The sequence below is a fragment of the Trichosurus vulpecula genome, chromosome 3 (assembly GCF_011100635.1).
Source record: "Trichosurus vulpecula isolate mTriVul1 chromosome 3, mTriVul1.pri, whole genome shotgun sequence".
Lineage (NCBI taxonomy): Eukaryota > Metazoa > Chordata > Mammalia > Diprotodontia > Phalangeridae > Trichosurus > Trichosurus vulpecula.
This window is the reverse complement of record NC_050575.1, coordinates 363192969-363220607: the sequence shown is the minus strand read 5'-3', so window position 1 is coordinate 363220607 and position 27639 is coordinate 363192969. Positions and strand designations below refer to the sequence as shown.

The 27639-nt window shown below is 38.6% G+C and overlaps 2 pseudogenes; one reads left to right on the top strand and one right to left on the bottom strand.

The window, feature by feature from the left end:
* Nucleotides 1-27639, bottom strand: part of LOC118841651 — a 1013973-nt pseudogene that overhangs the window by 810392 nt on the left and 175942 nt on the right.
* Nucleotides 9950-10891, top strand: LOC118841309 (annotated as a pseudogene).

The window sequence follows — 27639 nt, the reverse complement described above, 5'->3', positions numbered from 1 at the left end:
TGCATGAAATAATGGAGTGAAATGAACAGAACCAAGAGAACGTTGTATACAGTAACAGCAATATTGTTGGAAAAGCAAATGTGAAGGACTAAGCTATTGTGAGTAATATGAATATTCATATCAACTACAAATAATCTATGAAGAAAGATATACTATCCACCCCCAGAGAAAAAAATTGACAAATGGGGTCATGTACTGTATAGTTTCACATATATATCTATGTCAAATGTTGGCCTTCTACAGTGAAGGGCTGGGAGGGAGAGAAACATCTTGGAGCTCAAATATAACAGAAAAAAAATTTTTAATTTATAAAGAGTTTTCTAAAGCATGTTGGAGGAGTACAGATTGCAATCTGGTGAGAAATAAAGAGATGGGTTACCTAGACCTACATCCTTAAATAGAGATTTCCCATCAATTTCATCTAATCAACACCATAATAATTTTCCTTTTATATTCACTACCATTGTGGTCACCAATTTTACATAATCAGAGTGTGACTAGAAATTATTTTGACAAGGAGCTCAGATCAGAGTCATTCAAACCAAACAAGCCAGGTTAGATCACTTGTGTCACTCAGAAAGTTACCTATAGGCACTGTTTCATAACACTTTATTCCACATCCACTTTGGGCTCAGAAGGAAGAGCTCCTGGGTAGGTGTAAACTCATAGGTCTTAGAAGGACCTCATATGTCATCTAAACATCATACCCTTTAACTTTAAAAATAGGAAGACTGGGGTCCATAATGGTTAAATGGTTTGTCCAAGTTCACACAGTTAGTATGCAGCAGAATATTTCTAATCCTGTCTTCTACCAGGATTCAGAAGCATATCTAGCACTCTTTCAATTGCAGTGGGAAAGAAAGTGGAGGGGGAACATCATAGAACTAGACTAGTGGAGTACATGTTGTGGAATAATGGTCTCTGACAAATTTTGACAAGACTTTAAGCCTGGCAGATGGTATAGCTGTCCCCTATCCTTAGACAATACAAGTAAAGCAGTTTTGTCCTTGCCTCTATTCCTTGCCATATTATTATGGATGCAGGGTAGAGAGGAACAAAGCATACTACCTCCACTCTTTCTATATGACTGAGTTTAAATCGCCAGGCCCTGTCCATGGTGCTAAAGACAACTTTTTTCCTACTTCAATTTTATTGCTTTTATTTTTTCTTAATGAATTTATTTGTTATATTTGGTTTACAACACTCAGTTCCACAAGTTTTTGAGTTCCAAATTTGCTCTCCCTCCTTCTCCTCCCCCTTCACCCCAAGACAACATGTAATCTGATACAGGTTCTACATACACCTTCATGTTGAACTTACTTACATAATAGTCCAGTTGCAAAGAAGAATTATAACCAAAGGAATGAATCCTGAGAAAGAAGAAATGAAACTAAAAAAGAAGGAAAAAAGAGACCAAATAGTTTGCCTCAATCTGCATTCAGACTCCATAATTCTTTCTCTGGATGTACATAGCTTTTTCCATCATGAGTTTTTTGGTATATAAATGTAATGGAATACTACTGTGCTATAAGAAATGGGGAGCAGACACACTTCATTATAACCTGGAAAGACTTCCATGAATTGATGTTGAGTGAGAGGAGCAGAACCAGGAGATCATTATACAGAATTACAGACACATGGTATCTGTAAGGACTAACTTTGATAGACTTGGCTCTTCTCATCAATGCAAGGTTCAAAGACAGCTCTAAAGACAACTTTCATCATTCCTTTAAAGAGTAAGCTAATTATTCTACTGAATGATTCACCCCATTCAGAAATTGAGCTCTTGAACTGCCATTCAAGACTCTGGGGTTTTAATTGGGCTACTGAGGGGATGTGGTAAATTTTTCCATTCTCTCCTTCTGCTTCTCTTGGCAAGTTTCCAACGGGGAGAAGATGGAAGTTCAGTTCTCTTGGAGATTGACTCTGCAGAGAATTGTCTATATTTTTACAAAGAGACAAATTGAATAAATACTGAGCTTGCTGTTGAAATATGGGGGTCATATTTCTTAAAAGGTTTTAAAGTAAAAATAAACCATAGGAAGGGAATATCATAAAACAGGAGGAAAGGGTACTGTGTGGCTAACATTAAAAGTACTCAATGTGAAGGCAACCGCCATAAATGCATTGATATTCTTTCAGCTTGATCTACAACTTCTAGCTTCTGCTTCTCAGTGTATCTGTGCTCAAATGTTTCTTCTGACATTATGAGGTACAAATAGCATAGTGGGGGTGTCTATGAGGACAATAATTATCATTGATTCAGTACAAGATAGAAGGAAATTTGTAAACCATTTTGGTGCTAGTAGCAAAAAGACTCAGCACTTCTGATCACCTTCAACATTCATGTCTTTTGATTACAGGAAAAAAGTGGAGGCAGCAGAGTCAGGGTTTGGGGTGGCAATGTATGAATCGACAGACATCACCTGGGTAAGATTTGGAGGGCTTGGAATAACTAGTCTCAGAGCATAAAAAGACAAAAATTACAAAGTCCCTGCCCCATGGAGCTTACATTACATTGGAAATGAGAAATGGTTAGGCTAACATCTGGACCACCCATCCTACTTGGGACTAGAATTGAAGTACAACAAGAAATCACTCTGCTTTCAAGAGATGGACATTTTGTCTTTTTAAAAATTCTGTTTGGATACTGACTCTCACTCTCCATACTGATTCTCACTGCCTTTAGACCCTTAAGGTCAAATTTTCATGTTCTCAATTATTGTTGGATCTGGTTATGCTAGTTACAATGGTATTTGCCAAATTTGCTGCAAACCCAGAGACATCTCACTGGTAGTTCAATGCAGGTCCTTGATTGAAAAGACCAAGTCCCTATAGGAGGGAAGAAATATTGTGAACATAAACATGAACTTTCCTTCCCTCTTTCCTGGTAGTGCTAGAGACTGGTTTTCCAGAAAGCCCAGTCCCATCAATACACAGTGCTCATAGAACATTAGTTTGCACAATTCTCATACTGAAAAACACATGGCTTACCACAACTGTATCTCATATCTTGCCATGGGTGCTATCCACTTCCTACACCAGGGCACTTTAATTTAGAGTTCTATAAAAAAGGAGACATAGCAGAGAATGCCCCCCAAATATAGCAGATATGGCCCCCATTAAGTTATTCAATTGTACAGCCTTGTTCCAAGAATTCCAGTCTAGATCTCTTCATTGACCAGGCCAGAGATGGTGTTCCTATGGAAGATGTTGGAGAAAAACTGAACAGAGAAGTCTATCTGGCACACCTTTTTCCCTGCTGGAGGACTGTTTTGGGATTTTTGTAACAGCCTCCTAAATGTTCCCCCTGCCTCAAGTCTCTACTTTCTCCAAACCATCTGCCACACTGCTACCAAAGGTATTATCCAAAAGCAAAGATTCTAACCATGTTACTCTCCTACTCACAAAACCTTCAGTGGATCCCTATTGCACCTAGAAAAACAAACAAATTCCTATTTAGTCATGAAAGCCCTTAGCAATCTGGCTTCACCCTCTCCAGGTTTGTTACATTTTTCTCCCTTGCTCTTAATGCAATAATTCAATCTAACTGATCTCCTTGCTTTTCCTCACTGTGGAATCCCATCTCCCATCTCTCTCTGTGCCTTTGTACCAGCTGTCCCCATACCCTCATGCCGGGAATGTACTCCCTCCTCCACCGCACTTTGTAGAATCCTTCATCCTCACCAAAGATCACTTCTAATGTCACCTTCTACATGAGACCTAACTACTAATGCCCCTCCCCCAATTTCTTTTACTTCCCTTTTTACAAGTCGCTGATATGTTGTTTCCACTGCTCGAATGTAAGATCCTTGACAGCAGGGACAGCTTCATTTTTGCTTGTATCCACAGTGCCTAGCACAGTTCCTGGCACATAGAAGGTATTCAATAAATGCTTATTGATTGATGGATTGGAACCCCAAGGCTATTTGTCAAAAAGTAGAGACCAGAATCTCTGTCAAGTCCCTATATACAATCACCCTCTGAAACCATGATCTCCTGCACTTGATACCCAGTCTGATGGAGTACTTGACAGGGCCAGTAATATTTGCCAAATTGAATATCTGTGGGGCATGGAGCTTGGCTCTGGTTCAAAATGCCAATGATTTGAAGTAAACTTTCTGAGCATGACGAAACTTGAATGAGTACTATTGAATGAATCAATACCGTTTGGGTTGTAAGACACCACAGACATTTGTCAGAGATTTGCAAAACCTCCTCCAAGACCTATTGTATTAAGGGGTAGTAGGTGATCTTGACAATGTCTTCATATTGCCAGAACCCTCTACAACATAGGAAACGGGTACATGCCACCTTAGAGTACTTACACCAGCACCAATTTGTTAATTTGGGTTGGTAAAATTAGAGAAAATAATAACAGAATGTGATTCATGGAGCATATAGTAAGTTGGCACAAGTCCATGTAAGATAAAGGTCATACCACACAGAAGGGACCCCCAACTCCACAAAGGATCTATAATTGTCCCTCTGCTTTGTGGACATAATAAAGTCACTTTCTCCCTGGATTCTCTACCTTTACAGTACCATTCAGCAATTTGTTAAAAAAAATACCGTGGGCTTTTCAGTGGACATAGGAGGCAGAGGGTTCATTTAACACACTGCGGAACTAGCTATAAATGTGTGTGTGTATGTGTGTGTGTATAGTCTTAAACTCATGTTTGTCCATCCTTCCTGGTGATGCTCAATGGTCAGTGCCCTGGACCTGTGATGGCAGTCTCTTGGTGAACCATGTGAGTCTGTATTGAACCACATATCCAAAAATATTTCGGAAACTGTACTTTCAACATGATTTTGACCAGTACGTCATCATGCGAACTAGATGTTCAGACCTAGGAATCAGTGAGGTGGCCATCAGATTTAGCATCACTTAGGTGATAAATCTAGTAGCCTGATGATAAGAATTATCTTCCTCACTCCATATCTACTCTACCATATTTGTTATAACAGCTTCACCTTGGTGTCCAGCTAAATTGTCCAACTTCCCTCTAAATCCTGCTAACAGATGAATCAGTAGAAAAAAGTGTCAGAATAAAAATAGTAAAAAAAAATCAGTAGAAAGAATAAATTTTATCCATAGAAGTAATGGGCCTAACTCTAGAACCTAGGGTACTTACAGGGCTAAAGGCCTAAAGTGAGAATATAAGTGGTAATGTACAATGTGTGTGCTCCAGAATTGGTAGAGGTCTTGCTCCAACATTGCCTAACCAAGTAATAGCCTGATGCTTAGAGTCATTCTTTGGGGAGTGACAATGTTTATATTTTTAATTTTGTAGAGGTGGCTGAGTTAACCAGAAAAAAACAGAGACTAACACATAGGACACCAGTGCTGTGTTGGCATAGGGCACTAACATATTCAGAATAGAATCCTAAGTTTCTGGGAAATAGCTTGAGGTTCGATAAAGTGTCAATTCTCTTATAGTTCCTGGTTTGTGGATTCCTCAACCTGAGCAACTGGAGACTTCCAAATGAGACTACTTAACTGATACTAGTTCTCTGACAACACATAGCCACTTGAGAGGAGTAGCTCAAAATGAATTCTGTCCACTCCCCTCTTGTCTCAAGTCTTGCTTTCTCTTACCTCACCCAACAATTACTTTTGTCCAAGTATTTGCCTAATTACTACCATGTGTCAGCTATGCCCAAGGGAGAACATGACACCAAAGTCTTTGGAATTTTGAGTCTGTAGTCTGATACTCCTGCCTTCTCCTCTTCACTTTAGACAACATGCTAGGATTAAAGAGAATGAAAACTTGAGGGTGATGTAGAGTTTGAAGCCCTGGGTGGTGCCCTCAAAAGGAAGTTCAAAAGATGGGAGGTTTTGATTGCAAAGAAATTGAGTTCTGTTTAGAACATATTGAGTTTCAGATGCCTACTTTGCATTGGTCGAGCTATTTGGTCATATTGGCCAAGGTTCACATCTGAAATATAGTACTACTTCTGGAAAGCATGCTCTAAGGTTACTGACAACAAGAGAGTAATGTGGATGGCTGGGGGCTTCAAACCATACCATATTAGGATTAATTGAAGGAACACCCCTTTTTTAGCTTCTACAATTAAAACTTTGTGGAAACATAAGAAATGTCCACATTCTGTGTGACCAAAATGGAATTCATAGAAAGTGATTATTGTCAATTTAAGAAAGAAGTTCCCAACAATTTGAGGTATTTGAAAATGGAATGCACTGCTTTGTGAAGCAGTGAGTACCCTGTCACTAACTACATCCAAAAAGAGACTGACTACATGTCAGGGATCTTTTTGACAGAAGTAACACATCTTGTAATGATAAAGGGAAGGCAGGCTAGATGACCTATAAGGTCCCTTCCAAATCCAAGATTCATATAATAATAGAAGAAAATGGAAATATAATTCTAAATTAAGAAGGGACCCTGGAGATCATCTAATCCAATCTCCTCTTTTAAAAAAAAAATCTCAGGCTCTAAGAGGGACAATGACTTGACAAAGTGATAGTGAGTGGCCAGGTTAGACCTAGAATTCTAGTCAGTTCCATGTATTAACATGAAAACCATAGGAGAGATGAATAGAGCGGGGACATTATTCCTCCTTTATCATTAATGAAGTGCTATGGACATGAAATCTCAGAGGTTTATGAAATTGGGAAATGTTCCCACCACCAGCACAACATAGAATCCCATTGGGACACAAGAACTAGGTCCACCCTATCTCGTCCAAGGACCAAGAGCCTCTCTTCCTATGTCATCTACTCCAGGGAGAATTTGCAATTTCTCTAAGAACTCAACTGGTGGGTAGCTTTGAATTTCCCATTACATGGAGGAAAGAAGTAGTTGTAACAGAGCCAGTGCTTTAAATGACAATACATGAGATCTTTACAAACCATTCAGGTAAAGCCTACATAACAGCAGCCAGAGCATTGCCTTCAAACACATATATACACATACAACTCATGTTCAGTCAGACATAGATAATAAGCATAACTACGAACAGACACACACACACACACACATACACCTCCCTTTTCTAGTCCAGATCAAAATCAGTAAGAAATTAAATCTCAGGGAATCCTGACCTGCCACTTACCCCCACCAAACACTAGACACAATTTACAGAAGAGAATAGAAGAATCATGACTGGGGCAGTGGCTCAGTTACTATTTGGTAAAAACTAGGCAAGACTGTGGTCCATGAGAGAGAATCCTAGAACTCACAGCTGGGAGAACTTTAAACATCATCTAGCCTAAACTCTCATTTTTAAAGAAACTGAAGACCAAAAGAGAACAGCTTGACTAGCCTAAGGTAATATAGGTAGTTAGAGCTGGTATCAAAACCAGGTATTCTAGATCCAAATTCAATGATCTGCCCATTACAATAAAAAAGAAATGTCTCATTCTAGAGCTAGAGAGAAATAAGAGAAATTTCCCATTTCTATTTTAATGAAAGTCTAGATTTTTCTACCTGTGAATTGAAATTCATATCAATAGACCCCACTGTACTTTTTTTGCTATATTATTCATTTTTCCTCTAATGTGCACCCTCCATTCCAGCTAAGCTGTTCTCATTTTCCCTTCCTCACTACTTGGTGTTTTTCCACTTACAAAGCTTGGTGCAGCCTATTTCCCTCTGTCCAAACTGTTTTGTCCCTCCTCTGGTAACTAAATACGACCTGCATATCAAGGCCCAGCCAAAGTCCCCATTCTCTCTGATCAATCCAAGCTACACTGAGCTTTTCCTTTTTTGGATTCCTATAGCATATTTTCTTTGGTCTACCCAAGGAACTCTTGAACTCTAAAGGCCCACTTGCTCTGATGCTCTATGAATCTGTAGCCTTAAAATTCTCTACATTTAACCTCAGCAGGGGAAATTGAGTTTATTCTGATGGGAAAATATCAAGGCCATTTTTGTCCTCCACAGAGAAGTAGGCTACGTATGTTTCTCTTTCCTTTTTCTCTACTGTATTATGGAAGGCATGTCATTCTGAAGGACCTGAATCTTGTGAAGACTGACAGACTGGGAAATAAAACAGTTACAGAAAGAAATCTTCAAAGCGAATCACCTGAAGCCCGCAACTGTGAAAATCTGCAAGGAAACTTTGATGTAGAATCACCATAAGACTGGGTACAAAATACATCTTGAAGTCTCAGAGCAATGTAGCAGTCTCAAAAGGAGATTTTGGTGAGTTAGTAAATAGTATTCACATCTAAAGATATTGAAGGGAAACTAAAGTTAGGTCATAAGATCCTAAGATTTAGATCTTAGATCATAGCTTAAGAACTGGATGGGACCATAGAGGTCATCTAGTACAACTCCTTCAGTTTAAAAATAAGGAACAGAGGCACAGAGAGGTTGACTGCTTTGATTGAGGAAACAAAAATATTAGATGGTAAAGACTTGAACCTAGCTCACCAAGTTCAAAAATCTAGCTTTTTTACTATATCATACAGTTGTAGCTGATAAAAACCTAAGGTTCATGTTTTAAAAGCATTTTAAGGTGATTTGTTCAAAATAACACTATTAGCTAGATAATACAAGTATTATGAATAACACATGTTACAAACCAAGGTTCATGGAGACTAAGAGATTGGTCAAGGTCACACAATTAACAAGCTGTAATGTTTGTTAAATTAAAGACTAAAATCCAAGTCTTCAGATTCCAAATATGATGATCCTCCCTGTATGCCTCACAGTTCATCTACCACACTAATTGCTTAATTTGAAAAAAGAAGCATCAAATTTTATTTAGTATATGAACTTTTTAAAAACTCTATGAAATAATTTATCAAGTTGGTATTTTGGCTTTTTTAATAGTTATGTTGTTAAAATTAAAAAGGCAGCAGTAAAAAATCAATAGTTGTGAACTGAATCTCAATTAAAGACCTAACTTGTAGATTGGATCCAGGGAACTGAAGCAAATACAACCAATAAAGTTTATCTGTTTATATTTAGCTATGTCTACCTACCTACATATCTGTTTATCTATCATCTCTTCTTTCAATCTGTGCCTGTGATTTCATCATTTCATGAAATTCCCAGAGTGGAAAATTTCTCTACCAGTGCAGATTGCACTTAGTTTTTCACTCCCATAACTTATGTTCTCAGACATTGACTAACCATGATTCCAGAGGACTGGCAAATCATCATGTTGGCCATCTCCTGACAAAAGGGTGATAGGTTCAGGGTGCAAAATGAGACATGTTTTTTGGACATGGCCACATGAGAATATGTTTTGCTTGATTGTACGTTTCTTCCAAGAGTTTTCTGTCTCTTTTTTTCAATGGTTTTAGTAGAGTGGAAGAAAAAGAAAAATTGTTAATTGAAACATATATAATATAATTTAAAATAAAATGAAAAATGTTGGGAGATGACAATTATGGTCTTGTAGAACTACCAGAGAATATAATAAAAGGTTAAATACCTATGGTCACACACCTAGTATGTTTGAGAGATTGGATTTAAGTAAATCTAGGGCTTCCTGACTCCAGGGCAGCCTCTCACTAACAGCAATAGCTTGTGTAAGTTTCAAGAACAGTTCTTAAGACTGTGGAGGTGGAGTTTAGAAGTGTGAATGAGGGTGAGAGGGACACAAATTTATATGTTCAACTCATCACAAGAATGTCACAGATATATGTCCTTTATGAACATTGTAAAGACTGTTCACAACACCAATTGCTAAGAGAACTCATTTGTTTCTCCATGCAGGACAACTGACATTATGTCTTTATTCACTGCCTTTATATCAGAAATGTATACACGACCAAATCCTCAACTCCCTGACATGAGTATTTGATCATTAGTTTAAAATGTTAGACTAATTTTGCAATTAAAATAATGCCAAATGAAGAAACACCTTGGATTTGAGGGAATGCAAGACAACTACTTTCTAAAAACAAAATGAGAGTAACTATTAAAACTCTATTATCTTTTGTTGATTGAGCTATATTTTTCCTCTAGCAGATATGGACAGAGAAAACCAAACCATTATCTCTGAATTCCTTCTCCTGGGGCTCTCCAGTCAGCCAGAGAGGCAGCGACTTCTCTTCTGGCTATTCCTGTGTGTTTATCTTATCACTGTGATTGGGAACCTGCTCATCATACTGGCCATTGGTTTGGACACCCGACTCCACACACCCATGTACTTCTTCCTGGCCAACCTCTCTTTTGTTGACCTTTACTTTTCTTCAGTTACAGTCCCCAGGATGTTGGTAAACCACATGATGAGAAGCAACTCTATCTCTTATGTGGAGTGAAGGATGCAGATGTATTTCTTTATGACCTTTGCAAACATGGATGGGTTTCTTCTGGTGGTAATGGCTTATGACCGGTACATGGCCATTTGCCGTCCACTTCATTATACCACAGTGATGCGCCCTGGTCTTTGCATCCTTCTGGTGGCCATATCCTGGGTCACCACTAATCTACATGCCCTCTTACACACCCTGCTAACAGCTGAATTGTCTTTCTGTGCTGACAACACCATTCCCCACTTCTTCTGTGATCCCTACCCAGTTCGAAAGCTCTCCTGTTCAGACACCTTCATCAGTGATTTGATGGTGTTCACTGTGGGTGGAGCGATATTTATTACCCCATTCACATGCATTGTAATTTCTTATGTCTTCATATTCTCCAATGTGATGAAGTTCCCATCTACCCAAGGAATACAGAAAGCCCTGTCCACATGTGGTTCCCACCTTACTGTGGTTTCCCTCTTCTATGGGGACATAATGGGGCTCTATCTGCGCCCCTCATCCTCATACTCAGCTGTGGACACAGTGGCCTCAGTTATCTTTACTGTGGTCACCCCCATGCTTAACCCCTTTATCTATACCCTGAGAAATCAGAACATGAAGCTACCTCTATAGAGACTGATTCACACAAAAGCAATCTTTCAAATGCCTTAGATTCATATAACTCAATTTAATTCAACAAACAATTAGCATCAAGCAATGTTCATTAAGCACTTATTCTATAGCAGCTCCTATACAAGGAGCTGGGGCAACAAAGACACAAATAAAACTATCCCTCCCCTCAAGAAGCCTACTTGCAGAAAGCAAAATATACATATATAAATAAATATAAAATATATACAAAGTAAATACAAATTGGTTTCAGTGAGCATTAGAAGCTGGTAGATTCAGGAAAGATATCAAATAAAAGATGGCATCTGAGCTGAGCTTTACAGAAAGTCATTCTAAGGTTAGAAGACAATCTTTTACAAAACTTATGCTCTTCACCCTGTAAGTGAATTATTATATATGATCTTACTGCTTAGTAAAAGCAGTGATGCAAATGCATGGAGGACAACTAGTACAAAAGCATAAAGATGGAAGATAGAATGACATGTATGGGAAACACAAAGCAGACTGGTTTGTTTGCAATGTTTGCAAAGACTAATGCGCAGTATGCCCATTGTGGAAAAACAGGCAGAAGCCTGATTACAGTGGACTTTTAATACCAAACAATGAAATTTGTCCTAGAATAAGGGCTATAAACATTTTTGCGTGTGAGGGGCTGCTTTGGCATTCTGATGAAATCTATGGCTCCCTTTTCAAAATAATTTTAATAAATATCAGACCAGTGGCTGAAATACTGTAGCTGCACATCAAAGAATAAGCCCAAGGAGTCCAATATATCAGCCTGTGCAATAGAAACTGAGAAGAGCCTAGTGACACAGCAACCTCTCTGGCCCATTCCAGTAGCTGCTGCCTATAGGACAGTGGCTTGCCCAACCCTGCCTGGCAGCAGTTCCCTAATTCAGAGTGGTCTACTTAACCCAGTCCAGAAGTAACCAAGCAGGTCAGGAGTCAATGTAACAGCCAAATGACTTCCTTGAACCAGCCCAGCAGCAGACTGACCCATTCAGCTGAGACTAGATGACTTCTATGAAGAGAAAGCTCAGCTGAGACACCCATCCAGAAAGGATCCCCTGTGAGGATCCAGTCAAACAGATCAGCAGAAGAACTGGACAATCATAAATCTCCATATCGTACAACAAACTTTGGGAGGTTTCCTTGTTTCTTCCCACTTAATAGTATTTTGTTTCTTCTAATTACATTTGAAGATAGTTTTCAACATTCACTTTTATAAGATTTGGAGTCCCATAATTTTTTCTCCTTCCTTTCCTCTCCTCCCCTCTCCCCAAGACGGCGAGCAATGTAATATAAGCTACACATGTACAATCATATTAAACATATTTCCACAATAGTCATGGTGTGAAAGAAGAATCAGAACAAAAGGGGAAAACCACAAGAAAGAAAAAGTAGAAAATAGTATGTTTTGATCTGCATTCAGACTCCATAGTTCTTTCTCTGGATGTGGATAGCATTTTCCACAATGAATCTTTTGGAATTGCCTTAGATCATTGTTATTGTGGAGAAGAGCAAAGTCTATCAAAGTTGGTCATTTCGCAATGCTGTTATTACTGTGTAAAATGTTCTCTTGGTTCTGCTCACTTCACTCGGCATAAGTGGATGGAAGTCTTTCCAAGGTTTTTTTTAAATCCTTCTGCTTGTCCTTTCTTATACCACAATAATATTCCATTACATTCATACACCACAACTTGTTCAGGCATTCCCCAATTGATAGGCATCCTCTCAATTTCTAATTCTTTGCCACCACTAAAGGAGCTGCTGTAAATACTTTAGAACACATAGATTCTTTGTCTTTTTTTGTAATCATCTTTGGAAACAAACCTAGTAGTGTTGTTGCTGGGTCAAAGGGTATAGGCAGTTTAATGATAAGGCATGTTGATTTTACCTTCATAACATCTCTCTCTATAATACCCCCTCCTACCCTCTGACACTGTCACCACCTTGTTACAGACCTTCATCACCTAAAGTCTGGACCGTTCCAACAGTCTGAAGATTGGTCATCCTGCCACAGGTTTCTCTCCACTCTACTCCATCCTCCACTCAGCTGTCAAAATTATCTTCCTAAATCAAAAATCTAACCATATCACCTCTCTTAATCAATAAACTCTAGTGGCTCCTCTTTTGGGTTCTCAAAGCCCTGCAAACTTCCCCTACTACCTTTCCAGTCTTCTTATACATTGCACCTCACCATGTTCCATTTGATCCAGTGACAGTGGCTTCCTTGCTACTCTTCATACAAGATAGCCCACCTTTCAACTTCAGGCATTTTCACTGGCTGTCATGGAACATGGAATGCTCTCCCTTCTAATCTCTACCTCTAGGCTTCCTGCAAGTCTCAGCTAAAATCTCACCTGCTACAGCAATCCATTCCCAATTTCTCTTAATTCCTAACACCTTTTCCAGCTGTTAATTATTTCCTATTTATCCTAGATACAACCTCTTTGTACATAGGATGCTTCTAACTAGGACTGAAATACAATGGAATCCCCTCCAAACTATCCACAAGAGTCTGGAAAAGCTAGATGTAAGAAAGGGATCAGTCTCATTTCATGAAGCTATTGAGTGTGTTCTGACGCATACTTGAGAACTACCTAATCCATTCTGGATGCCCTTTTCCTCTGTACCAAAAGTCAATCCTCCAATGCTCCAATGCCAAAATTTTCTAAATAGCCAAGGCTCTCTACCCCAATTCCACAACATTTATGATCTTCTAGGTCACCATCTCACTGCTACCTGCTGATTGGTCATGCCTATCTCATCCTCTTTGAGTGGACAGGATCCTCTAGTTCCCCTCGTTATCCTATTCAAACCTGCCAACTGACATATTTTGGCTGTGCAATCCTGGGAAATTTATTTAACTTTTCATGTTTCCAACAACTGTCTAAGACTACTGGTTGCAAAATACCTGCCCATTTGCTTTAGTAAGCATGAGAATCTTTTTTGAGGGATCAGGGTTAAATGAATTGCATAGGGTCATGCAGGTAGTAAGCATCTGAGGTTAGATTTGAACTCAGGTCCTCCTGACTCCAGAGCCACTACACTATCCACTGCAACAGCTAGCTCCTCCCAGGATTTATTAACATGAATTAAATCACGGGTTAGGGATTTTTAAAATTCTCATTTTTGTTGTTTTTACACCACCATTTGCTGAACCATATCATTGTATATCTCTACCCCATCGGAATTTCCCTAAACCAATAAAGTCACAGATCTGGGTTTTTTTTAATTATTGCTTTTGTGAAGAAGAATAAGTGGGGAGGGGAAGGAGGATATGTTGATAAATATGTCAAAGAAATGTAAAAATGGTGCAAAAGCTTCACTTTTCTGCACTGCTGACAGCCCTAGAGCCATGAGACCAGGACTGAATAACCAAGATGCCTGGGTTCCCTAGCCAAGTCATATAGATTTATTTCCCCAAGATGATTGATAGTTGACTCACTTTCCCTCCATGAACACTTCTTCTTCCTCCTAATCTAGAACAAATGGCCTTAGATTGTATGTGATCCCCAGGGCCTGCCTACACAGGAACTCATGCTCTCTTGGTTGTGTCAAGGAGATGGAAGCACAGAGGACACAGTTCATGCAAGCAGCCAAGAAACTTCCCATGACACGAGAACAGAATGAGGAAATCTTGTGTACTGGACTTCTCTAGCACAGAGGTCCAGTCTGTCTTTACCTAAAATCTATCCAGAGGGAACAAGGAAAGATGCAATATCTAATGGGCAGAAAGGAGGAAGGGAAGAGATACTTCCTAGAGGGACATATAGTTTAAGAACAACTGGCTCCCCTGAACCCTTCTGCTCCTAGACTGAACTGTAAGATATTCTTGTACTTCATTCATGAGGCCTCCTAGATGCCTTCTATCTCTGAGTCTGACTGGTAATTAAAAGGTATTACTTCCTTCTCCAGCCAGTTCCCCTATCCAAAAGAGAGATGTATTTGCAGCAGAAGTGGTCAATCCAAACCTGCCTATGGCCACAAATTAATGACTCCATCTCCTCTGCTCCATGAAGAACTCAAGCATCTATGACTCACATCATATCCAGGACTCCCATAGCCAACCCCTATCTATTCTCATCACTTCTGCTGGAGAAGGTCCCTGGATTCTAAACCATCTCTTCACTGTGATTTATCTACTGTGGAAGACAGAAAAGGAGGCAACAGAACCAGGGAGTTTGGTAAATTTATGAGATCAGAACATACTGACCAGGTAAGAGACTAGGGAGCAGGGATAGGAAAATCTCCCTCAGATGTAGATAGAGATACACTCAATCTGACTCAATTCTGGGGTAACTCAATGCACACACAAGGACAAAGACACATTTAAGAACACAGAAATGCAAAAAGACAGCAACAGGTATAAACAGAGACAGACACGGACCTAAAAGGACACAGACATAGAAATGTCCAAGTCTTTCCTTCTCTTTCATCCCAATTTGAGATTACTGTGGGCAAGCATCTCTCAGCTGATCACATCCCAAACTCCCTGGGATGTGGCAAGGATCTAAAAAGGCTACATATAAAATAGAGACCCATGATTTGAATAACAGTAATGTTAGCTCAGATGAGAAGCTGGATAAAATGACCATATTAGGCACTTGGTAAAGAATATCTGGAAAAGTCAATTATATTATTGAATCAAATTGTTACCACATGTGTTGTCAGTTTGCCCTTTCCTTGCATTCAAAAACATTTATTAAGTGTCCAGTTAGTGCTTCATTCTAGACCCTACAAGGTGTATTCCTTCTTCCTTAATTGTTCCTTACTCTCAAAGAAGTTAACAGGCCCTACAGCCAATAAAATATGGACACAAGTAACAATAATATAAGACAGAATGTGACAAATGCTAAGGAGGGAGAGGCTGTGTTACTCTGTAGGGCAGGGGTTCTTAAACTTTATTGTATCATGGACCCCACTGGCAAACTGATGAAGCCTATGGACCCCTTCTCTTGTAACACACAAAATAAAATAGAGAGGATTACAAAGGAAGCCAGTTATATTGAAATACAACTATCACTTTTTTAAATTCATGGAACCCTTGTAAAGAATTAAGGCAGGCTTTCTGGGAGTGGTAGTATTTCAGCCAGGCCTCAAAGGTTGGCTTGGATTTCAACAGATAGAAATGCAGAAGGACAGGAGATAGGAGAAATCTTCTAGACTCTAGGCATAGGTAGGAGGATGGGCCAAGTATCAGAAAGATTAGATGGTATTCAATGAACAGCTAGTGGTGCATCTGTTTGAAGTAGAGGGTGTGTGAAGAGGTAAATGAGAGATAAAGTTATCCATCTTCACTCCTAGCTAGCAATCATGGATTCATAGGAATTAGAACTTACAAATAATTGAATCCAGGAGCTCAACTTCTTGTGTGTCATGGATCCTTTTAGCAGTCTGGCGAAGCTATTTTCAGATAATATTTTTAAGCGAAATATACAATATTACTAAGGAAACTGGTTATATTGAGAAAGATTACTAAGAAAGGAGTATAAATATTTTTTAAAGTTCAGAGGCTAAAAATTATAGTAAGTATTCAATTAGTGAGCATTCACTGGAGCTAAGAGTTTGTGAAGGGGAGTTATGGGAGATAAGTCAAGAAGGGTAGCTTGGAGCAAATGCAGAGAACAAAAGAGGCAAAACATGAAATGAAAGTGTCTTGTAGGCTGAGCAGATCAGCAAAAATCAAGAGGTTAAAGAATGACTACTTCTTTGTCGTTGTTCAGTCATTTGAGTCATACCCAACTCTCCATGACCCCATTTCAGGGTTTTCTTGGCAAAAAGACTAGAGTGGTTTGCCATTTCCTTCTCCAGCTCATTTCACAGATGAGGCAAACAGTATTAAGTGACTTACCCAGGGTCACATAGCTAGTAAGTGTCTGGGGCCAGATTTGAACTCATAAAGATGAATCTTCCTGACTCCAAACCTAGTTCCATTTATAGATCATTGATGGATTCGAGTTCTTATTTAACTTTTAATTTTGCCGCAAAGACAAATATAGTTAAAAGAGATCTGGATTGCTATTCTGAAGAGCTAATTTCAGGGTTTTTCTCTACCATTAGCTATGTTAACTTTGAACGAACCCTGGTATGATCCTCAGTTTCCTCATCTTTAAAAAAAAAGCAGGGACTGGATTTGATGTTAAACAAGGTTCCTCATAACTCTGACATTCTATTCTTCCATGATTTTTATTACAAGGATGAACAGAGGGAACCTGACCAGCATATCAGAGTTCCTCCTAATGGTGCTCTCCAAAAGGCCAGAGCACCAACAACTCCTCTTTCCACTCTTCCTGGGGATGTACTTGATCACAGTATCTGGGAATCTATATATCGTTCTAGCTATGTGTTCCATCATTCAACTCCATAGCCCCCTGTGCTTTTTCCTCATCAAGCTCTCTTTCACTGACATCTGTTTTATCTCTACCACAGTCCCCAAGATGTTAGTGAACATTTACATCCAGGATCACACCATTTCCTACATGAAGTGTCTCACTCAAATGTACTTTTTCACCTTGTTTGTTGGACTGAATGACTTCCTCTTAGGTGTGATGGCATATGACTGATACATAGCCATCTGCCTCCCACTCCATTACTCAATGGTAATGAGCCGCAGAGTCTGCATCCTACCTGTGTCTGCATCCTGGATGAGCACTAACAACTGTTTGTTGTTACATAGCCTTCTAGTAAACCACTTGTCTTTTTGTGCAGAGAATGTAATCTCCCACTTCTCCTGTAACCTTTTAACCCGGCTCAAGCTCTCCTGCACTGATGCCTACATTAATGACCTGGAGATTGTAATTGTGGGAGGATTTTTGGTTGGTGCCCCATTTGCTCTAATCATAGTGTCCTACATTCACATTATTTTGGACATTATGAGGATCCCATCCACTGGAGGCAAGTATACAGCCTTTTCCACCTGTGGTTCCAACCTCTGTAGTGTGTCCATCTTCTATTGGACCATTATGGGGGTGTATTTTCTCCCCTCCTCCACCCATCTGGACAATTTAGACATGTTAGCTGCCATCTTCCATACCACAGTGACTCCCATGCTCAACCCCTTCATATATAGTCTAAGGAACCAGGACATGCAGAATGCCCTGAGACTTCTTCTCAACAAGAGAACTTTCTCATTCAGGTGATTCTTGCTTTCAAGACCTGTAAAGAAAAGTAAACAGAGCCAAGAGAACAATTTATATAATGATCACAATAACATCAAGAAAAATAAATTGGAAAAACTTCAGAACTCTGATCAATGTTATGATCCATCATGCAGAGGACTAAGGGTGAAGCATATCCCCAACTTCTCAGCAGCGCAAAGAGGGCTACATTTATTTACATGACTAGCATGTTCATTTGTTTTGCTTAAATATATTTATTTGCAAAAATGGAGGGACCACAGACTGCTTACTTTCTATGTATGTACATTATGAAACATATTCTAAGATTGTTATTAATAATTGGGCAGTTCACAAGAAAGACGGGGGTAGACCTGAGTATGATATGACTTTAAAAAGTAAAACCACTTAGGAACAGCTAAAAAGAGTAAATATTTTATGCAAATGAGGTGCAAGAGGAAGAACTAACACAGAGGGATTATATGGGAGAGCAGGGCTGTTATGGAAACCTACTTTCATTGGGTTCAAGGGGGAACAATACATAGATATCTAGAAGAGCATAAAAGTCTTCTAAATTCAGAAAAATAAAACACTAAGGCTATAGGGAGGTAGAGAGGATAAGGGAGGGATCTCTAGAGTGGAAGGTGAGAGAATAGGTTAAAGGGGGTATAGAAGGGTATTTAGATTAATGGGAATGGGAGGACAAGGGAAGGATCCTTGTAGGGGGTAGGCTAAGTAATAGGAGGGCAAAGTAGAAGGTAGAAGTAAAGTAGAAGAGTTAAGAGGGGTAGGAAATAGGAGATATACTCAAACTACAATCAAAAGTAGTATTTGTTAGGGAAAGTATATGTCTATATGTGTGTATGTGTGTGTCTATGTATATATGCATGTGTGTATGTGCATATAAATGTATCTATGTATCTATATCTATACTTAAATATATCTGTGCTTAATTGTATCCTTCTGGGATGGGGGGAAGGTAAAAGAACAAAGTAAAAAAGGCACAGCAGAGAACAAAAGAAAATTAACAAGGAAACAAAGAACAAAATGCATAATATTTATTCTGTAGGCTTTCTTGAAATGGAAATTTATTGCTATATATTTTGAATCCTCTCTTATGTTCTGCTGTGCACATGACATGATTTTTTTCCTTTTCTTATTCTGTATTTAAGTTTCAATATTTAAGTTTACAATATGTTTCTTTTTCTATTCTTATTCTGTATTTAATTTTCAGTAATTTAAAAGGAGTGTCTTATTGGTAGGGGTAGTAATTGAGAAGTTATAATGATGTTTAAAAAAAAGAATGTCACTAAAATATATTTGAAATATTGCATGAGGGTGCTGATGTGGGCACCATTGGGAGCCACCCCTTGTGTGACTAAAACCATAGCCTAGGCACTGGTGGGGGAAAGGAGTAGGAGCTGCTCAAAGGTGAGGAAATAGGGAGCACATGGTTCCTAAGTGGAAGGTTTCTTTGGCAAGTATTTAACACAGACTTTAATATTTAGAGAAGATCTTAAGCACATTGACACCTGGGTTGCTAAGGGGTAATGTGTAGCACCAGAACTGAATGCTGCTACCACTGCATTGTTAAGATCTATTTGGGTGGCTAGTTTTAACTTGAATTCAGTTTTTGAAAAAATTAAGAAGACAGAACATTTCAATACACAGAAGGGAGAAGCATACTTTGTGTCAGGTATGCAGCAACCACTCAGATATCAATCTATTTTGATAGTTGCACTTTTGAAATTTGAGAAATTGAAATAAAATCAGAAAAGTGATCAATTTTGTATGGTTAAAAAAGAGCTTCATATAATGTTACATCTTTGTATCTTTCTAGATTTCATCAAGTCTATGCTTGTATTTGTGCTCATATAGTACTCAGGGGAAAAATAGCTTTGAAATTATCTTTCAGAACAGGTAGCATAATGAGAGTGATATAACTTTAATATAAACTATTTAGAACCCTAGACTTTTTTGTGATGAAATTCAGTTCTCTATACTGCTTAAATAACACTTAGGAAGAACACAGTGATAGCTGATCATAAAGCTTTTTCACAGGTTTGGAAAATTAAAAGCCAGCTTTTTAATTTTGGTCAAGGATGTGGTGCTTCAGGTTGAAATCACTCCAGAAACCTCTTCACAGAAAGCAAAATATACATTAGCCCCAATGCCTCAGTGGAGATACTTCAGAGACACAGTCAGGAGCACCAGACACTTCTCTATGAGATCTACGATTTGAGAAAAAAAATTGAGCATTGGATCCTGGGGAGTCATTCCATACTATAAGTATGGAGTCCCATTTTGAAATAATCCCCTTATCTGTATATGTGTGAAATGTGCTTCATCCAGGCAGCTAGGTGGCATAGTGGATAGAGTACTTGACCTAGAGTAAGGAACACTCATCTTCCTGAGTTCAAATCAGACTTCAGACATGTATTACCTGTGTGACCCTGACTAAGACACTTAACCTTCTTTGCCTCACTTTTCTCACCTGTATAGGTGAGAAGGAAATGGCAAAGCATCCAGTATCTTTGCCAACAAAATCCCAAATGGCGTCACAAAGAGTTGGACACAATTGGACAACGATTCCTCATCCTACAGGGGTAAGTGGCACTGATGGAGTCCTAATAGAGTTGTCCCCCCAGCCCCAATATTCTACCTTCATTCCCCACTGTACGTAGCCACTCAGCCACCCTCCCCACCAATGTCCTAACTTATGCCTCCCTGCTCACTAGAATAACAGGCATGTCTTTGAACTCTTAGTTCCCATAGGAACAGAAACCCAGCACTGTCCCACAGAAACCCTTTCCCATGAACAGGTGTGTTCCTGTATTCAATACAACAATACCTAACTACCTATCTTGACTAGAGAGGACCATGATAGGTAAACAATTGGAGGGCTAGAAGCTTTCCCAATAACATCAGGAGTGAAAGGAGGATGCCTATTATCATCAATATCATTCAATATTATAGTAGAAATGCTAGCAATAGCAATAAGAAAAGGAAATTGAAGGAGTGAGAATAGGCAATGAGGTAATAAAAATACCTCTTTTGCAGATGTACTCTTGGAAAATCCTAGAGATTTAACCAAGAAGCTAGTTAAAACAATTAATAATGTTAGAAAAAGAGAAGGATATAAGCCCACATAAATCATCGCTATTTCTATATATCACTTTCAAAGTTCTGCAAGAATAGATAGTTCTTTTAAAATAACTGTAAATAATGTAAAATACCTGGACATATACCTGCCAAGACAAATTCAGGAACTATATAAAGATAACTATAAAACACTTTTTATACAAATAAAGTCACATTTAAATAATTGAAGAAACATTTGTTATTCATGGGTACGTTGAGCTAATATAATAGAAATGACAATTCTAAATAAATTAATCTACTTGTTTAATGTCATCCCATTTAAATTGCCAAAAAAAATCTTTTTCTTTTATTGATCTATAAAAAAATGACAAAATTCATTTGGAAGAACAAAAGGTCAAGAACAGGAAGGCAATTTTTTTAAAGTAAAGGAAGGGGATCTAGCAGTATCAGATCTTAAACTGTATTATAAAGTAGTAATTATCAAAATTATCTGGTGCTAGCTAAGGAATAGAATGGTGGATCAGTAGAATAAAAGAGATGTGCAATACACAGTAACAATTATGATAAATTTGTGTTTGATTAATGGAAATATTTAAGCTTTCAGTATAAGAATTTATTGTTTGGTAAAAAAAAATTGTCAAGAAAACTGGAAAGTATTCTTGCTGAAACTAGGTATAAACCAATATCTTGCACCATTCGCCAAGATAAGGTCAAAATGGATACATGATCTAGACATAAATGTAGATATCATTAGTAAATTAGAAAAACATAGAATATATTACTTAGCAGAATTATGGATATGAGAACTTTGTCCAATTTAAAAGACGAGTCATTCTCCAATTGATAAATGGTTGAAGGACATGAAAAGGCAGTTTTTCAACAAAGAAATCAAAGTTTATTTATAGATATAGATATATATATGTGTATATATATATATGTATATATATATACACCTATACATACACTTATGGGTATACTTGGGTATACTCACGTACATATACCATATGAAAATGCTCTAAATCATTATTGATTAAGAGAAATGCAAATTAAAACAACTTTGAGATATGATCTCACACCTAAAAAATTGGCTAAGATGATAAAAGGAGAAAATGAGAAATGTTGGAGGGGATGTGGAATAATTCAGACATTAATATACTGCTTGTGGAGCTGTAAACTCATCCAACCATTTTGAAAAGGAATCTGGAATTATGTCCAAAGAATTATAAAACTATGAATATATTCTTTGATCAAGAAATACCATTATTAGGTTTATTTCCCAAGGTGACCAGGGAAAAAGGAAAAGAACTTTTCAGTTCTAAAATATTTATAGCAGCTCTCTCTGTGGTGGCAAAGAACTGGAAATTGAGAGGATACCCATCAATTGGGGAATGACTAAAGAAGTTGTGGCATGTGATTGTGATGGAATACTAGTGTGTTGCAAGAAATGATGAGCAGGTTGATTTTAGGAAAACATGAAAACACTTGCATGAAATAATGGAGTGAAATGAACAGAACCAAGAGAACATTGTATACAGTAACAGCAATATGGTTTGAAAAGTAAATGTGAAGGACTAAGCTATTGTGAGTAATATAAATATTCACCTCAACTACAAATAACCTATGAAGAAAGATATACTATCCACCCCCAGAGAAAAAATTGACAAATGGAGCCATGTATTGTATAGTTTCACATATATATCTATGTCAAATGTTGGCCTTCTATAGTGAAGAGCTGGGAGGGAGAGAAACATCTTGGAGCTCAAATATAACGGAAAAAAAATTTTAATTTATAAAGAGTTTTCTAAAGCATGTTGGAGGAGTACAGATTGCAATCTGGTGAGAAAAGAAGAGACAGGTTACCTAGACCTACATCCTTAAATAGAGATTTCCCATCAATTTCATCAAATCATCACCATAATAATTTTCATTTTATTTTCACCACCATTGTGGTCACCAATTTTACATGATAAGAGTATGACTAGAAATTATTTTGACAAGGAGCTCAGATCAGAGTCATTCAAACCAAACAAGCCAGGTTAGATCACTTGTGTCACTCAGAAAGTTACCTGTAAAGCATTGTTTCATAACACTTTACTCCACATCCACTTTGGGCTCAGAAGGAAGAGTTCCTGAGTAGGAGTAAGCTCATAGGTCTTAGAAGGACCTTAGAGGTCATCTAATCATACCCTTTAACTTTACAAATAGGAAGACTGGGGTCCATAATGGTTAAATGGTTTGTCCAAGTTCACACAGGTAGTATGCAGCAGAATATTTCTAATCCTGTCTTCTACCAGGATTTAGAAGCAAATCTAGTACTCTTTCACTTGCAGTGGGAAAGAAAGTGGAGGGGGAACATCGTAGAAATAGACTAGAGGAGTACGTGTTGTGGAATAACGGTCTCTGACAAATGTTGACAAGACTTTAAGCCTGGCAGATGGTATAGATGTCCCCTATCCCTAGACAATACAAGTAAAGTTTTGTCCTTGCCTCTATTCCTTGCCATATTATTATGGATGCAGGGTAGAGAGGGAGGAAGCATACTACCTCCACTCTGTATGACTGAGTTTGAATAGCCAGGCCCTGTCCATGGTGCCAAAGACAAAATTTTTCATACTTAAATTGTATTACTTTACATTTTCTTAATGAATTTATTTGTTATTTTTAGTTTACAACACTCAGTTCCACAAGTTTCTGAGTTCCAAATTTTCTCTCCCTCCCTCTCCTCCCCCTTCACCTCGAACACAGTATGAAATCCAATATGGGTTCTACATACACCCTCACATTGAACTTATTTACATAATAGTTCAGTTGTAAAGAAGAATTATAACCAAAGGAATGAATCATGAGAAAAAAAGAAATGAAACCAAAAAAGAAGGAAAAAAAGAGAGCAAATAGTTTCCTTCAGTCTGCACTCAGACTCCATAATTCTTTCTCAGGATGTGCATAGCTTTTTCCATCATGAGTTTTTTGGCATATAAAAAAAATGGAATACTACTGTGCTATAAGAAATGAGGAGCATGCAGACTTCATTATAACCTGGAAAGACTTATATGCACTGATGTTGAATGAGGGGAGCAGAACCAGGAGATCATTATACAGAATTACAGACACATGGTATCTGTAAGGACTAACTTTGATAGACTTGGCTCTTCTCATCAAGCAAGGTTCAAAGATATCTCTAAACACAACTTTAATCATTCCTTTAAAGAGTAAGCTAATTATTCTACTGAATGACTCACCCCATTCAGGAATTGAGCTCTCAAACTGATATTCAAGACTCTGGTGTTTTAATGGGGCTACTGAGGGGATGTGGTTAATTTTTCCCTTCTCTCCTTCTGCTTCTGCTTGGCAAGTTTCCAACAGAGGAGAAGATGTAAGTTCAGTTCTCTCAGGGATTGCTAGTCTTAGGGCATATGAAGACAAAAATTACAAAGAACCTGTCCCACAGAGCTTACATTACATTGGAACTGGGAAGTGGTTAGGCTAGGATCTGGACCATTCATCCTAGTTGGGACTACAGTTGAAATACAATGAGAAAGCAATCTGCTTTCAAGACATGGACATTTGTCTTTTTAAAAACTCTGTTTCTATGCTGACTCTCACTTTCCATACTGTTTCTCACTGCCTTTAGACCCTGTTTCAACAATCCGGCTAGCAGCTGCTGTGAGGGTGTAAAGCCAACAACAACTAACTCACAGAACACTGCAAGCTAAGTTTCTTTTGATCTGCTTTATTAAGGAAGGCAACGTTCAGGTGTTAACAATCTTACTTTAATCCAGCATACAAATAGCATCCACCTAGCTCAGGGGAAAAAGCCAGCACCCTGAATTACAGACCAAATACAATTCTTAGTTATCAACATCTGGGTGTACAGCCAGGGAGCTCATTAGAATGGCTGGCACAGAGTCACACTCCACTCCTGCTGTGGCTCAGAGCTCAGCTAACCTCTGCACTTATATATCCTGTTCAGGGCCCTGAGGGCCCTGACCTCATCCAAGCTGGGCAAGGAGAAGTTTCCCACCCTCAATATCACATCAGATACAAATCAGTTTCCCAATTGTCTCAGTGCTGAGAAATACAAAAACATCCCACTTTATCTGCCCCATTCAAACAAAGGCCAGAATCATTAAATATCAACAGCAAAAAGTCCCACCTTAATTACTGTTACAAACCCTTAAGGTCAAATTTTCAGGGTCTCAATTATTATTGGTGCTGGTTATGCTAGTTACAATGGCATTTGCCAAATTTGCTGCAGACCCAGAGACATCTCACTGGTAGTTCAATGCAGGTGCTTGGTTGAAAAGACCAAGTCCCTATAGAAAGGAAAAATATTGTGAACATAAACATGAATTTTCCTTCCCTCTTTCATGATAGTGCTAGAGACCTGTTTTCCAGAATGCCCAGTCCCATCAATACACAGGGCTCATGGAACATTAGTTTGCACAGTTGTCATACTGAAAAACACATTGCTTACCACAATTACATCTCATATCTTGCCATGGGTGCTATCCACTTCCTACACCAGGACACTTTAATTTTAGAGTTCTATAAAAAGGAGACATAGCAGAGAATGCCCCCTAAATATGGCAGATATGGCCCCCTATTAGGTTATTCAATTGTACAGCCTTGTTCCAAGAGTCCCAGTCTAGATCTCTTCATTGACCAGGCCAGAGATAGTGTTCCTACGGAAGGTGTTGGAGAAGAACTGAACAGAGAAGTCTATCTGGCACTCATTTTTCCCTGATGGAGGGCTGTTTGGGGATTTTTGTAATGGCCTCCTAAATGTTCCCCTTGCCTCAAGTCTCTGCTTTCTCCAAGCCATCTGCCACACTGCTACCAAAGGTATTTTCCAAAAGCAAAGTTTCTAACCATGCTACTCTCCCACTCACAAAAGCTTCAGTGGCTCCCTATTATGCATAGAAAAACAAATAAATTCCTATTTTGTCATGAAAGCCCTTAACAATCTGGCTTCAGCCTCTCCAGGTTTGTTACATTTTCCTCCCTTGCTCTTAATGCAATAATTCAATCCAACTGATCTTCTTCTGGTTCGTTACTGTGGAATCCCATCCCCCATCTTTGTCTGTGCCTTTGTACCAGCTGTCCCCACACCCTCATGCCTGGAACTCCCTCCTGCACTCCACTTTGTAGTATCCTTCATCCACATTAAAGATCGGTTCTACTGCCACCTTCTACATGAGACCTAACTACTAGTGCCCTTCCCCCAATTTCTTTTATTTCACTTTGTGTACATTTGCGAGTCACTTATATGTTGTTTCCACTGATCAGACGTAGGATCCTTGAGGGCAGGGACAGTTTCCCTTTTGTCTTTGCATTCTCAGTGCCTAGCACAGTTCCTGGTGCATAGGAGGTGTTCAATAAATGCTTACCAATTCATAGATTGGAACCCCAGGATTATATGTCAAAAAGTGGAGACCTGAATCTCTGTCATGTCTCTACATACAATCACCCTCTGAGACTAGGATTTCCTGCATTTGATACCCAGTTTTATGGACTAGCTGACAGGGCCAGTAATATTCACCAAATTTAATATCTGTGGGGCATGGAGCTTGGCCATGGTTCAAAATGCCAATGATTTGAAGTCAACTTTCTGAGCATGATAAAACGAATGAGTAGTATTGAATGAATCTATACCATTTGGGTTGTAAGACACCTCAGAATTTTTCAGAGATTTGCAAAATCTCCTCCAAGACCTTGTGTATTAAGGGGTAGTAGGTGAATTTGATGATATCTTCATATTCCCTGAACCCTCTACAGCACATGAAAGGGGTAGGTGCCACCTGAGAGTACTTATACCAGCACCAATTTGTTAATTTGGGTGGGTAAAAATTAGAGAAAATAATAAGGGAATATAAGTCATGGAGCATATAGTAAGTTGGCACCAATCCATGTGAGATATAGGCCATGCCACACAGAGGTGGGACCCCCAACTCCACAAAGGATCTATAATGGTCCCTCTGCTTTGTGGGGATATTAAAGTCACTTTCTCCCTGGGTTCTCCACCCTTACAGTACCATTCAGCAATCTGTTAAAAAAAACACCATAGGCTTTTCAGTGGACATAGGGGGCTGAGGGTTCATTTGACAAACTGAAGAATTAGCTCACCTTACCCTCTATCATTAGATGTGTTTGGATTCATGAAAACAGAATTGAAAATTATATATACATATATGTATACATCCTCAGGCCCATTTGTTGAGCTTTCCAGCAGGATGGCAAGGGAGACTCAGTCTAACATAGTCTTAAACTCATATTTGTCCATCTTTCCTGGTGATGCTCAATGGTCAGTGCCCTGGACCTCTGATGGCAGTCTCTTGGTGAACCATGTGAGTCTGTATTGGACCTTACAACCAACAATGTTTGGGAAGATGCAATTTCAACATGATTTTGACTAATATGTCATCATGTGAACTAGGTGTTCAGACCCAGGAACCAGTGAGGTAGCCATCAGACTTAGCATCACTTAGGTGATAAATCTAGTAGCCTGATGATGAGAATTATCTTCCTCACTCCGTATCCACTCTACCATATTTGTTATAACAGCTTCAC